This window comes from Patella vulgata, chromosome 6 (assembly GCF_932274485.2).
Source record: "Patella vulgata chromosome 6, xgPatVulg1.2, whole genome shotgun sequence".
Classification (NCBI taxonomy): Eukaryota; Metazoa; Mollusca; class Gastropoda; family Patellidae; genus Patella; species Patella vulgata.
The window spans coordinates 27,383,119-27,397,071 of NC_065884.2; the positions used below are offsets into that span (position 1 = coordinate 27,383,119).

General features: G+C 35.3%; 1 long non-coding RNA gene across 1 annotated transcript; it reads left to right on the top strand.

The window, feature by feature from the left end:
• The first annotated feature begins 7,989 nt into the window (after nucleotides 1–7,989).
• LOC130013248 (uncharacterized) lies at nucleotides 7,990–10,564 on the top strand. Its single transcript, XR_008788627.1, has 3 exons — nucleotides 7,990–8,520; nucleotides 9,239–9,311; nucleotides 9,547–10,564. It is a non-coding gene; the product is annotated as an uncharacterized LOC130013248 (long non-coding RNA).
• The last annotated feature ends 3,389 nt before the right edge of the window (nucleotides 10,565–13,953 follow it).

Sequence of the window (13,953 nt, forward strand, 5' to 3'; positions counted from 1 at the left end):
GGTAAAAATAAATATGATAGGTGTGGGGTAGTTAAGGTCATGAGTAATGAAATGAAATGAAATGGGGTTTAACGTTCTACTATTCTGCTCCGAACTCAGCTACTGAAGACGAGCATACGCCATAGAGTGTACTGTGAGGGAGATTTTGCCAAGACAGCCGCACTACGGCCTACTCTTATATCGAATTCCAACTGTCAAGGGGTCTTTTACGTGCACGCCAATGTGTACACGGGACCTCGGTTTTTCGTCCCATCTGAACGACTGGACAGCTGTTCTTGTCAGGCTCCCATCCTGCATCACTGACAGGGGAGAACCACGCCGTCAGGATTAATGTGATTTACTGTTTGGAACGATAAAATAAGTGCAAAATAGTGTTTTAGCCAGGTGTTCTCTGATCTGGGCAATATGTATCTACATTTTATTGTGTTTAAAAGCCCTTAGAAATTCATTGATCAATTTATCATATTTGAATTATTAATTTTGTATCGTTAGAATATTGTTATGTGGCAACTTTATATTAGTTCGACTAACCCACTGAACATTAGGATATGGCTCGGAAAATTGATTATTTAACATCTAATTATGAAAACAATAAATAAACGGTAAATAGTCCCCCGACTTGGATTCTATAGGAATCCTTTGAAAACCTTTGATTGCTAGGTTGATCTGGATTCCACCAATCACAATGTGCACCAATGAAGCTCAATGCAGATGGCATACAGTAAATAAAACGGATATTAGTATATTATTTACATTGGATTTTAGTGAACTAGAAAACAAATACAAAGCCTATTTTCCTCAGGCACTGGTTTTATAAACACCAGCTTAGGAAGAAACCCGGCATTGTGAACATTCATATACATGGACGTTTTCTTAATCTAATAAATACCATCAACTGAATACAAACTTTAAGAGGTCACTCCCTCCCAAAAGACTATGGTTTGTTTGGGATGGGTTAAATAAATTTACGCTTGACATCTCCCCTAGTCAGATGTGACATTATGATGATCTGCCTTACAATGGTGGATATGAGGTTTAACGTCCACTCGACACGAACTAGGTCATTTCAATAATGCGCTTGCGGGTAGGGGTCTTTAGCAGTGGGAGGAAACCGGAACAATGGTGGATGCATATCACTTTAAAATCACATTTTGTGATATCGGCCGAATACTAATTTGTGTATGGCCGAGAAAATTGTAGACTTGAAATTGTTTAGATATAATTTCATATGAGAGTCAACTGCGTGGGGAAGAGGTGGGGGGATATCTACCTTAACGCGACTAATTATTGGACGATGAACTATAACAGATGCTTTGCAAACTGACTTGCAAAATGCTGACAACTACCTCGGGATTAATATCATTGTCCAAAAGCAATAACTCTATTCTACTTTGATTTCTACTGTCCAATATTATATCCCTCATTAGATATAATCAGTCTTTTCATGCATAATAAAAAAAAGCAAATTAAGGTTTGAAAATATTTATCAAAAGCATAAAATTTTAAATACAAGACACAGAATAAATTAATAAATTATAAGATGTGAGGTAGTATGAAAGTTACTTCAATGATCAAAATAATTCAGGCCAGTATTGAAATTAAAGTCCGGAGCACTGAATCCAAAATCCATTGATGGAAAACTCATACCAAAACTCGGAAGAAAATTGTCAAAACCTGAAAGAAAATTGTCAAAACCTGAAAGAAAAGCAAAAATATATAATTCAAGCTACCTTATTTTCCCATCGCTGTCCAGAAGAGTTTATACCTGAAATGGTTCAGGTGTTAATAGAATCTTCGAGATAAATATCACGAATAAAAAATTAATATTTAGTTGATATTGATGTCGTTATCGTACCGTGAAAATATGCGTAATCGATATCCGATATTTAATAATAATAATAATGTACATTTGTAGAGCGCCAAATCCACCGAAAAGCATGCTCAAAGCGCATTGAGACAATAGTTATATACGCAGTGAACAGAAAGTCTAATTCTCATAGCATTCTCGAAATATGTGAGTCTTCACCTGTCATTCGAACGTAGTCAAAGTTTCACTTTCAGTCTCCAATTTTAATATGTTCTGAAGGTGTCTATTTGTTCCAAATAACACCAGTCACAAGCCGAGTATCGTCAGCATAGGAATGGTGATCAATGTCATGTTTGTCGATAATACCAGCTAAATTACTACAGTATAGCAGAAACAGTATTGGACCGAGTACCGATCCTTGATGCACGCTGCAGGTAAGGCGAGCAGGCATCGATTGATCATTATTTATTAATACCGTCTGTTGACGATCTTGTAAGTATGACATAAACCGGTTATGAGCCGTTCCAGTGATACTAAATTCATCTGGTGATCGACAGTGTCAAATGCAGCTGAAAGGTCCAATAGATTGAGTACTGATATATCATCACTGTCAACTGAACGTCTCCGATCGTTTACAACTTTCAGCACGGTAGCTTCTGTACTATGTCCCCAACAATAAGCTGATTGAAATTTATCCCAAAGATTGTTATTTGATGTATGCACGCCGTCTGATGTTGACAGCTTTCTCTAAAAGTTTTGAAAGAAACGAAAGATTTGAAAAAGGGCGAATTTTTTAAAACACATTTCGATCAAGTGAATCCTTTTTAAGTAATTGGCGCACAATGGCCTTCTTGAAGATTCCAGGAAAATAATTCTGAACATTTTACAAACATTTTCCTATCCGGTTCTCTAAGGCAACGTCTCGGGGGACCAGATGTAATGAGAAGGTTTGATAAACAAATTTCAAAACAAAATATATTCCTCGAGTCAATGCAGAGGTAATTAAAATGATTGATCCACAAACAACTAAAATATAATCTTGTAGACAGAAAGTCAAGGATGTAAACATTTCGTATTTTAGAAATGGCACAATTTCATATCATGAACATAACGGGGTTAAGTATTTTAGAGGCAGTCATTTTACAAGTAGATGTAGGCCTTTTGTAAATCAAAAACTTACCGAAATTGTCAAAACTTTATAGATAAGGAAAAATCAATCAAGCTTTTTCAAAGAAACTTACCGAAATCGTAAATTTTTGAAACTCAAGGACGTTAAATTATATTATACTTTAATCTGAAAGGGTTCCGGATATGACAACGACAATAACTCCTGGTAGATTTTATGAATAAAAATACCCGAGATAGGTCGACAAGCTTTTACTTACCAAATGGTGCAGTTGAAACTAGGCCAAACATAAAAGCAAAAACGACGCATACAGCTTGAATGTTCATTGTAATATTGCTGAATATTTCAGAACTGGACCAAATTTCCTTGAAAAAGGGAAGTAAACATACATGTACTTAAATTTAAGATTATCATTATAACAATACAATTGTGAATTATTTATTAAAGATAAAAGTGTGTTACATTTAAAATCATACCTTGTGATAAAATCTGGATGCTAAGAAGAAATGAACTAGTGATGACGATAGCTCTCTAGCCGGTGTTTTATACACAATCGAGTACAGGTTTTAAACGGAAGGATGATGTAATGACCTTATATTGTCGATTATGTTGTCATTCCGTTACTATTTATTACATTCTTAAGTCATGTACAGTCAATTAATTTATAGCTTATTTATAACACGAAACATGTTCTTCAAGGATTAGATAACCAATGTCAATTGGGATTGAAAAGGGGTAATGATTGTTCAGTCAGGTGTAAAATTTACCATAAATTATTGAAATTAGTTCAAAGGGCGTATAGCTCTATTCTTTGGAACCTTAAAATAAACACCAACGGGTCTAAAAGCACATATTAATGTAATGTGTGTGTATAAAATGTTTTACATTCATTTTCATTTCTTTTAATTTGTAATTTCTAATCAAATATGTTCGTACAAATACGTAAACAGTCAATATTGAACAACAGTCCATTCTACACATTTTACGGCAGCACGTATCGAACAGCTTTCATATGGAAAAGGTCCGTATAACATTGTCGTATTTTTACCGGGTTTTTTTTGGCTACTTTTAGACGCTAAAATGTTATATCATAGCGTTTTTATGAACCTATGTGTATCCTAGAACACAAAGGTGGATATTTGATGTGATTTTAACCATGATAAAGACTGGAATTTAATCATTATTTTTGATAGGTTTTTCTCCGAATTTTCATACTTTTCCTGTCTGTCTGCATTCTGGTTATTCTACGTGCTAAATGATTTTATTCTATGGTAATGGGGTATAAACATTCTGAAGTGATACACTAGTGAAACCAAAAATTGCTGTCTAGTTGAAGTCGAAGATCTTTAATAAGACCCGACATTATTTTTTTAATAGCTCAGCGACTGTCGAGCGACTTCAGTCCCTCTGGGAAATTGTAGGCCGGGCACTTGATTAGTACTGATGGGGATCTTGGTAGATATCTGTGATTATCGTGCTGTAATAGAACTAAGCTCAGCCCAGCGATGCATACGTACGCAACGCGAAAATCTGCCAAAACTATAAACTACATTGACGCAACGTATCACGTATACGATACGGATACGGGTGGAAAAAAATCCTCTTGCCAAAAGTCTCTATTCAGTTTTAATTACTTCCGCATGTTTTGTGGGATATGTTTTTCTTTGTAAATTACAAATGACGTTCGAAACCGTTGAGTACACGAGTCGTGTACTGATTTTAATTATACTGATTGAAATGGACCAATATTTAATTATATAATCCGTATTTTTAATTTTGAATAGTATGGATGATATTGAGTTAGAGGATTAGTCCCTTTAACTCCCACTAGGTGACAAACATACATTCCTATCTTCTGTATATGTAAGTGGACATGCTTACCGCCCGATAAAAATTAGATTTTAGATAAAGTTGTCACTATTGAATGTATATAGCTTTCAGCATGTAACGTATACCTTTCATCGAAATGTCGTCTTCGTAGATTGTTTAGTAATTTGCCGGCATGAAAATTTTCCAATGGTATTTTATTGTTCTGCTATTGCAAGGTATTATCCTTTCTTTTGATAGTTCACACAGATTTTCCGGTCTGGTTCTGCCTTGTCAGTGATGCAGGACGGAGGGTCTGACAAGGACAACTGTCTAGTCGATGGGATGGAACGAAAAACCTAGGTCCCGTCTACACATTGGCGTGCACGTAAAATATCCCTTGACAGTTGGAATTCGATAAAAGAGTAGGCCGTAGTGCCGCTGTCCGGGCAACATTTCCCTCATAACACACTGTATGGCGTATGCCAGTCTTCATATCATTATTGTTATAATGAACTTTTGGGATATATATCGATATTTAAATGTCTACACAGAACATGTTCATTATTGAAGGTAACGGGAGCTACGATGGCCTAGAAAGTTCATCGGTATTTTTTGACTAACAAGTTAGAGTGTATAGTTGTTCGGATGGGAAGAAAAACCGAAGTCCCGTGTACGTAAAAGATCCCTAGGCAGTTGGAATTCGATATAGGAGTAGGCATTAGTGCCCCTGTCCGGGCAAAAGTTTCCCCATAGCACACTGTATGATCTCAGTACGATAACTAAACTTCCCTTTACAAGAATAACAAATAGGCTATAGGCATTATTAATAAATTTCCTACCAATACGGAGCACTAGTCTATATTACTGCGTGACGTTTGATTACAAAGATATTCGAAATAGGCTGAACAGACCGAAGACAAAGACTAGAAAGCTCGGTAAAAAAGTAAATAATTCTAATAAATCTTTAAAAGTATATGACGATTATCCTCACAGCCATTTTCCCCGGGATAGTAGACGAGAGACCACTCCAGTAATTGTATATGATGTTGAAAATCAAATATACACTTCAGAATTCCATAATTTGGTCCTTCAACCAAAAAAAACTAACGTTTCTGATAGGAACCCCGAAGCGGCTCTGACCGCATGGTTGGCTTTCGTAGGACTCAATTGTAATTACACTCCATCAAAAACCCAGTTCAGAGGATATTATGTGAGCACGTCGGTGTATCTTTAAAACATGTTTCGGAAACCTTAAAGTCAGCGAAAAATACCACTTCATATACGGACGAAACTACAAAATTTGGCTCCAAATTAGGGAAAAATGCAATAAACCCTGACTCGACTCATACGCCAAATAATTGGTCTTCGAAATATAGTTGATAAATCTGCGCAAACTACTCTTGCAACTTTAACGGAAATTTTAGCAGATCTTGATGATATAGCTGGACCCATTAGGAAATCCGTCATTTTCGAAATTAGAAATATCATGTTATCCAGCAGGGAAAATATTTTTCAACACTTTATAAACATAATACAAATGCAATTTTTGCTATAAATTAGTAGAAAAACTGGTCCGAATTATCAGATTCAGGGCAAAACATTTACTTAAATATAAATTAGTTATTTTGCGGTCATCGGCTATGAAATGGTTTTGTCGATTAAAGTGTGTCCCAACTGTTTTTATTTACCTTTCAAGTTGTATCTCATGTCCCTCGGTGTTTCAAATTGTCGCTAACGCCATTTCATGGTAGCTGGTTTTATTTTTCATTTAGTTCTACATTACATATCTGTGTTTGGTAAATAATGACTATGTATTATTTATTATCAATCGATTTGTGAAATATTGTAACAGATTTTGTTTTCGGGTAAGATTTTAGTTATGTTTTGTTTGATAAAGTGAATACACCTCCGCGGAATAGGCAACCTTAAGTTTTAACTTAATTTATCTTGGAGGAAAACACGTATTTCTATCGTATAATAGCTGACATGATAATAGTGATTGTTTTTTTGTTTTGTTACACTGTACATATAAATGTATAGTATTTAAGGCTGTTGTAAAAGATGCCATGCCGTTATATTAAAGAAGATCCAACATACAAGCAGGTTCACGATAAGATGTGTTTTTGTTAATGTTATCGATCGCTTTCATCTGTATTAAGTTATAGGAAATGCATATTAGAATAATCAGCTTATTTATTCTTGTGTAAATGCTATACTACAAGATGGTACGTGAATTTAAACTTGTTCTTAATTATATAACTTCTAGTTTGTATTCATATTTATTTCTTTAATGGGGCATCAAATTTAAATTTACAGTCATGTCCACATATAAATACCAATATAAAAAGAACTATTGTCTATAGGTATACAGAAAATAAAAGTGCTCACACATTTAAACCAAATTGGGCTACACACTATAAGTACATGAACGCGGGAGTGGCTGATTCAAAACTTAGCTGTGTTATGCGCTTGCTGGGAGAACTGAGATTCAGTCGAATCTTGGAACAGATTTCGTCAGGTTGCAAATCAGGAAATATACGAATAGACCCGAATGTTAGTGGGTGTTCATATTTTTCGTTACAAAAATTCCGAATTTGGATAAACAAGAGAACGTAATTCCGTTAACATTGAAAACCCAAAACAATTATAATATTCAGATCGGTATAACTTAAGATATACAGCATGAAGGTACGTTTTATTGATAGTTCATGATAGAGAATTATCGAAGGTTATTGTATATAGATATAGTTCCATAACTTTCCATAGTTTTCGAGATTTTTTCAACTCGGGGAAATCTATAAATGGTTATATTGAAGCCAGTGGCACAAATTATCTGCGATATCGCCCTGAGTGGAAGCGGACGTTAAACAGTAAAAACAACAATAAGTGGCACGAAGGATGAAATATAGCTGACATTACACGAAGTCACGATTGAAAACGACACGGTATTGTATGTAATGTATTTTTTTTTTGGGGGGGGGGGTGTGTGACCACCATTTTAGGCTAAAGAAGAATAGTGTCACTCTTACGGGTTATACCACCACACCATGGTTTTAACATTAAATAAGCTGGCCCATTTATACCATTCGAATAGGAAAGGTTATAAATAAGAGTGTCCGAATATAATTATTTTAAATGCGGGTGTTGAAGGTCATGAAGTGAATTTGTATTCTCCAATCTTACCCCCGAAATGGACTAAGACTAGTAATTATTTCCCCTTATTTCATGATGGACGAATGTAGTGCGAGTTATAAATAGACAATTTTTCCCTTAATTTTTTTCTCCCCTCTTCCTGCATTTTTGGGTTGACTTTTTGGTCTAGAATTGGAGAAAAGGGATCAAATTTGCAATTTCATAGCAGTTTTGGGTAATACTGATGATATTACAGCGGAGGGATAGGGGGTGTAAAGTGTCTTTCTGCAGAGCAGTCATTGTGTCGGAAGTGAGATTTTCACCCCAGTCAACTTCAAATCCGTGTAGCAAAAAATCTAAATGGTCAACCCCCTACAAAATTATGATGAGGAGATTGCCAAATGTTGTCCCCATTGTGCCTATAAAGATTGGAACCAACGGAATGTTGAGAAAAAAGCTACAGCCTGTGATGTTACAGCCATTTAACATTGAAGTCAATGGGCAAATAATTGCTAGTCTGAGTCCTGATGAGATAAAGAAACATGGCCGACTCGGGATGTTGATATTTTTTCAAGGGCTTATTTCCTGAAGTTTTGAATGGAAAGTGTCAGAAATAGTAAGAATACTGCTTTTTTATTGCCCAGCAGTAAGTTTTTTGACTATTTGGTATCAAAATAGCCATGATTGGGGGTATCCGTTGGTTGAGTGTGAATTTTGGGTTGTAAATGTGTAACATTTTCTTCACAATGATATCAAAACATGGTTAGGTCTAAATATTAAGGCCAACTCAACTCCAGATTTGGTCTAAAGTCACGAGATGTAAACAAGGCTGACCCTAACCCTAACCCAAGACCCAGTCCTTACCCTAACCCTAACCCACAATCTTGTCAAAAAGCATGTAGCCTAGGCCTAAGCCAAGACCTAGTTCTGACCCTAGCCCAAACCCACAATTGTGTAAAAAAATCATGTGCCCTAACCCTATTTACATGTTGTGACCTTGAACCAAGTCTGCAGTTGGCCTTAACATTTAGACCTAACATGTTTTTGACATCATACAATGAAATGTTAACATGTACACTCCAAAATTCACACCTGTGTGACTTTTGACCAAACATGCAGTTGGCCTTAATATTTAGACCGAACCTCAAAACATGGCATCTACCTTTGAGATTGGCTTAGACTTATGTGACACTCAAGGTTTACTTTTTTACTGATTGTTAACTGGTTTCTTTTTGGAGGGCCAGTGACGGGCTGTTCGCGAGAAATAAAGAGGTTTATTTCTATTTCCAGTTGAAACCATATTTTTTTCTTATTTTCTCACTGTTTTTTATTGCATATTTATCCCCAGCCTCCTATCATTTCAGGTGCCAGGGCAATGTTTCATAGAGTGGAATGATTGACCTCAACACAAGTATTAAAAAAAAAGAAGCAAAACAGGTGAGATAAATGTGCATTTCATACACTTTAAGAAGTAAATCCAACCTCATCCCCACTTCTGCTCACTAATAGTAATGGGCTGGAAATTTGGTACTGCACAGGCCTGTCTTCTCCCCTTGACATTTAACTGAATGACAGAATTCCACATTTTGACCATTTTCTGGATGTCAATGACCATTTCCCTGGATAGTATTCGCCCCAGAATTCTTATTCTCATCCAAATTTAACATTTCAGGTCTACATCTTAAAACCTGATCTCTTCCTGGACTGGCTTTAGGAGAACGATGATGCATATCAATTTCATCCCTGATCTCTATGACACCTGTGGTGGAAGTGGAGGGCAAATCGTAATCAGTTTGGGACCTCTGTAAACTTTGCTTTTTGGTGATGACTTAATTTCCGAGCTTGAAAAGGACGCTTGTGTGTTTATCATGGCCTCTCATATTGGAAGATAACATTAATGGCTTGTGTGTTGATCGACGGTTGTGCATATCTCTTGGTCAGGAAAGTTGTAGGCACCATCGCCATTGTAAATCATTTGACAGGCTCGAGTGAACGGGGCGACCTATGATTGGTCAGCAATGTATCAGATTCCATACCGGGGGGTGGGGATGAAAAAACTGTTGTAGTGTTACATAATCAGATTATTTCAACTTACTTATCCTGTGGAAATACAGCTATATAGGAGATATTTTGAAATTCATAGGCACTGCATGTTTCAACATTTTAGATTTGACCACAATTTGGCACTTAAAACTATGTTAACAGAGAAAAACTGTGTGGTTTTCGATGAAAGTGTTAAAAGTCTAATATTGCATCATGATTACTGTTTTAAAGTATTTTCGTGTTTGATTTATATTGAATTCATCTCATCTTTTTGAAGAATGCATTTATGTTCAAAAATAAAAATGTTCTGTGGAATTCAAAATTCATGTGCTTTTAAATTATCAGATTCCAAACTGGGGGGTAGGGATGAAAAAGCTGTTGTAGTGTTACATAATCAGATTATTTCAACTTACTTATCCTATGGAAATACAGCTATATAGGAGATATTTTAAAATTGATAGGCACTGCATGTTTCAACATTTTAGATTTGACCACAATTTGGCACTTGAAACTACGTTAACAGAGAAAAACTGTGTGGTTTTCGATGAAAGTGTTAAAAAGTCTAATATTGCATCATGATTACTGTTTTAAAGTATTTTCGTGTTTGATTTATATTGAATTTATCTCATCTTTTTACAGAATGCATTTATGTTCAAAAATAAAAATGTTCTGTTTAATTCAAAATTCATGTGCTTTTAAATTTCTGTCTGAAATTCCGCAGTTTTCTGATGCATTATAGTGTTTGCAGAATGCCGCACAGCTCATCTGAAAATGCATAGATTTTCATATTCTTTGGTCAGGGAATTGCATATATGTTTGTTTATTAGATAACAACAGATTTGTTTAAACTGCAGAAACATGTGAGGTATATAGGACTAAGACTAGTAATTATTTCCCCTTATTTCATGATGGACGAATGTAGTGCGAGTTATAAATAGACAATTTTTCCCTTAATTTTTTTCTCCCCTCTTCCTGCATTTTTGGGTTGACTTTTTGGTCTAGAATTGGAGAAAAGGGATCAAATTTGCAATTTCATAGCAGTTTTGGGTAATACTGATGATATTACAGCGGAGGGATAGGGGGTGTAAAGTGTCTTTCTGCAGAGCAGTCATTGTGTCGGAAGTGAGATTTTCACCCCAGTCAACTTCAAATCCGTGTAGCAAAAAATCTAAATGGTCAACCCCCTACAAAATTATGATGAGGAGATTGCCAAATGTTGTCCCCATTGTGCCTATAAAGATTGGAACCAACGGAATGTTGAGAAAAAAGCTACAGCCTGTGATGTTACAGCCATTTAACATTGAAGTCAATGGGCAAATAATTGCTAGTCTGGGTCCAAATGCACGCATTCGAGTTATCCCCCTGCAGGTAACTGCCAAATACCGGACTACAGTCGAAACCAGTTTTTAATTGGGGACACGAAAAATGATCAATCGGTTAAAAGTTAAAAACCTGACCCATCAACACTTCGGTTTAGTTCGTGTTTATGTTGGGTTTTTTTACGCAGATGTGTCACTTTGTTAGCAGGCGCGTGTTTATTTTTGTCTCTTACATTCATGGAAATAACGCTGTTTCGGCTCACTCGACTGTTATTATACAGCGAATCTCCTACGAGTCTTTTTTGATATCAAAAAATATCAACACAAGTCGATAAAGTAAAGGAGATATCGCTGTGGATTATGAAATTTATCACACAAGCGATATCTCCTGTAGAATGTATTATTGGGTGATAAATACATGTACACACCTAAATGAGCAGAAATATTGACCCAAAGCGTCTGATTCTATGACATTTGCGGGTAGTTCCCCACCCCCACCCCGACCTAACGCCACACTTGACGCTGTCTACTCCTTAAACCTCTCGGTGCTCAAATTCCTGGACAGACCCCTGGTTAGATCTACTCTGATGCCCATAAAAATGATCATTTATAGAATACAACGCGTAATAACTATTGTATTTTATACTTCCATTGTCTAGGGTTTATCTTGTATTTTAAAGATGATGACATTATTGGCAATCAAATTAGGCTTCGGTCGGGTTCAGCCCTGTGATCATGGTTCACCAAAATAGTGTCAACAATGTAAGTCGACATTAAAATTGAATATTATTGAACACATTAAAAAAAGAAAACTTTTAACACGAAAATGATTTATTCATATTCAATAAAGTACAATAAATGATAAAATATATTTGAAAACAAAAACAATGTTGCGTTCCATTTAGAAATTCCTATCTTTTTTTTATCCAATTCACAGGGTACCATTTTTTATCCAATTCAGAGATTCTTCTTCTCCATCCAGTTCACATGAAACCACCATACATTTGCATCAGCATCTGTTGGTACATGGTATAGTAATTGGTCATGGCGCTATACATTGGTTGATAAAAACTATCGACTGAGTCGTTATCGTACATGTAAAGGGCTGAAATATAAAAATATAATAGCAATTAGTACAGCCTGTAGTACTGTATTTTTAAGGTCAATGGTCTGATTTACGACCTATTTTGTTTACCATTACATGTATAAGCGGGCCCTCTGGTTTCTTGACACGGTCCCTGTCACTATAGCTTGTTAGAATGTCTCGTCAACTTAATACATCGGTTAATTTGAGACTAACATTTACGGTTATTATGTATATTGCTAGGGGCGACAGTACCCGAGTCATTCTAGTCGATGGTCCACCACCAGCACCGCTTAAAATCTTAGTGTGAAAGGCGAAGAGCAATGTCTGTAAACACGCGATTTATTCAGTCTTCGATATCACAGAAAGTGGAAACGGACGTAAGACCTTAAGTAACAAGAAGAATAGTCTTCGACACGGTACATTTTAAAAAGTAATTTTATATCCTTACGGTAAACAATTGTGAAAGTAAGTAGCCGAAGCTAAAAATGACATTTGTAGATAATCTTACATGTGGATGATGTTCATGCTAGACAAAATACTAACCCAATGGAAAGCTGTTCACTGTAGACATTACAACAGCAAGTATCATTACAACAGCTAAAACCTTCATCATTTTTATGCCTGGAACCTGAACAAAAAATGAGTAATTATTTATATTAACTTTTAAAACATTGGTTATAACCTTGGAAAATGAACTGGAGTTTTTTAGTGTCCTACTTTTCTGCAGCAATTGACATATTGAAGAGGAATTCTGTAATATTTAGATAAAGAGATGGCCATTCTTGCTATAATAGTTCAAAAATAGATAATGCAAACTTAAATTGAATAATATATTGAAAATTTCATTCAAATTACTTTATTAAAAACGACGATATTAGCCTTTGAAGGTTTGACAAGACGTGTGCATTGATTGTAACTACCGCACTGGTTGTTCGAAGCTTAGTCTAGCTTTAAATCAAACTATAAAATGGCTGAACCGTTCTAATCTACTTAATATTGGAAATATCCGATGACATCGAGAGTTGATTATGGTCTTGTCATGTTAATACATGTCTAATTAAAAGATAATGTAACATTTAAAGTCTAAAGAAAGACCTGCAGTAGGCAGATTTAGCTCTTGCATAATGCCTGTTTAAAGACGGATTGTTTATTGGGCAAACTATAACAGAATAGTTGGTTAGCATTTTAAGTGAATTTTTAAAGCTTTGTTCTTGGAATAGCATATTTCCTAGTCATCGTAAGTACACTTATGAGCTCTCATACTAATATACTTTAAAATCTTTACTTCAAAATTGCTAAATTCATATTTTTTTTAATGAATTTTAAGTTAAAAAGGCATCAGCAAATTCACCTACAAACTAACTAGCATATTTCCTAGTCATCGTAAGTACACTTATGAGCTCTCATATTAATATACTTTAAAATCTTTACTTCAAAATTGCTAAATTCATATTTTTTAAATGAATTTTAAGTTAAACAGACATCAGCAAATTCACCTAGAAACTAATTATTGTTAATAAAAACATAATTTATATTGAAAAGAATCACTGGTGTGTGAACTTATATAGCACGGCGTCTCGACAAGTGTCGTTATCAAGCAACATGGCGATGATTGTTTCCATTTAAATAG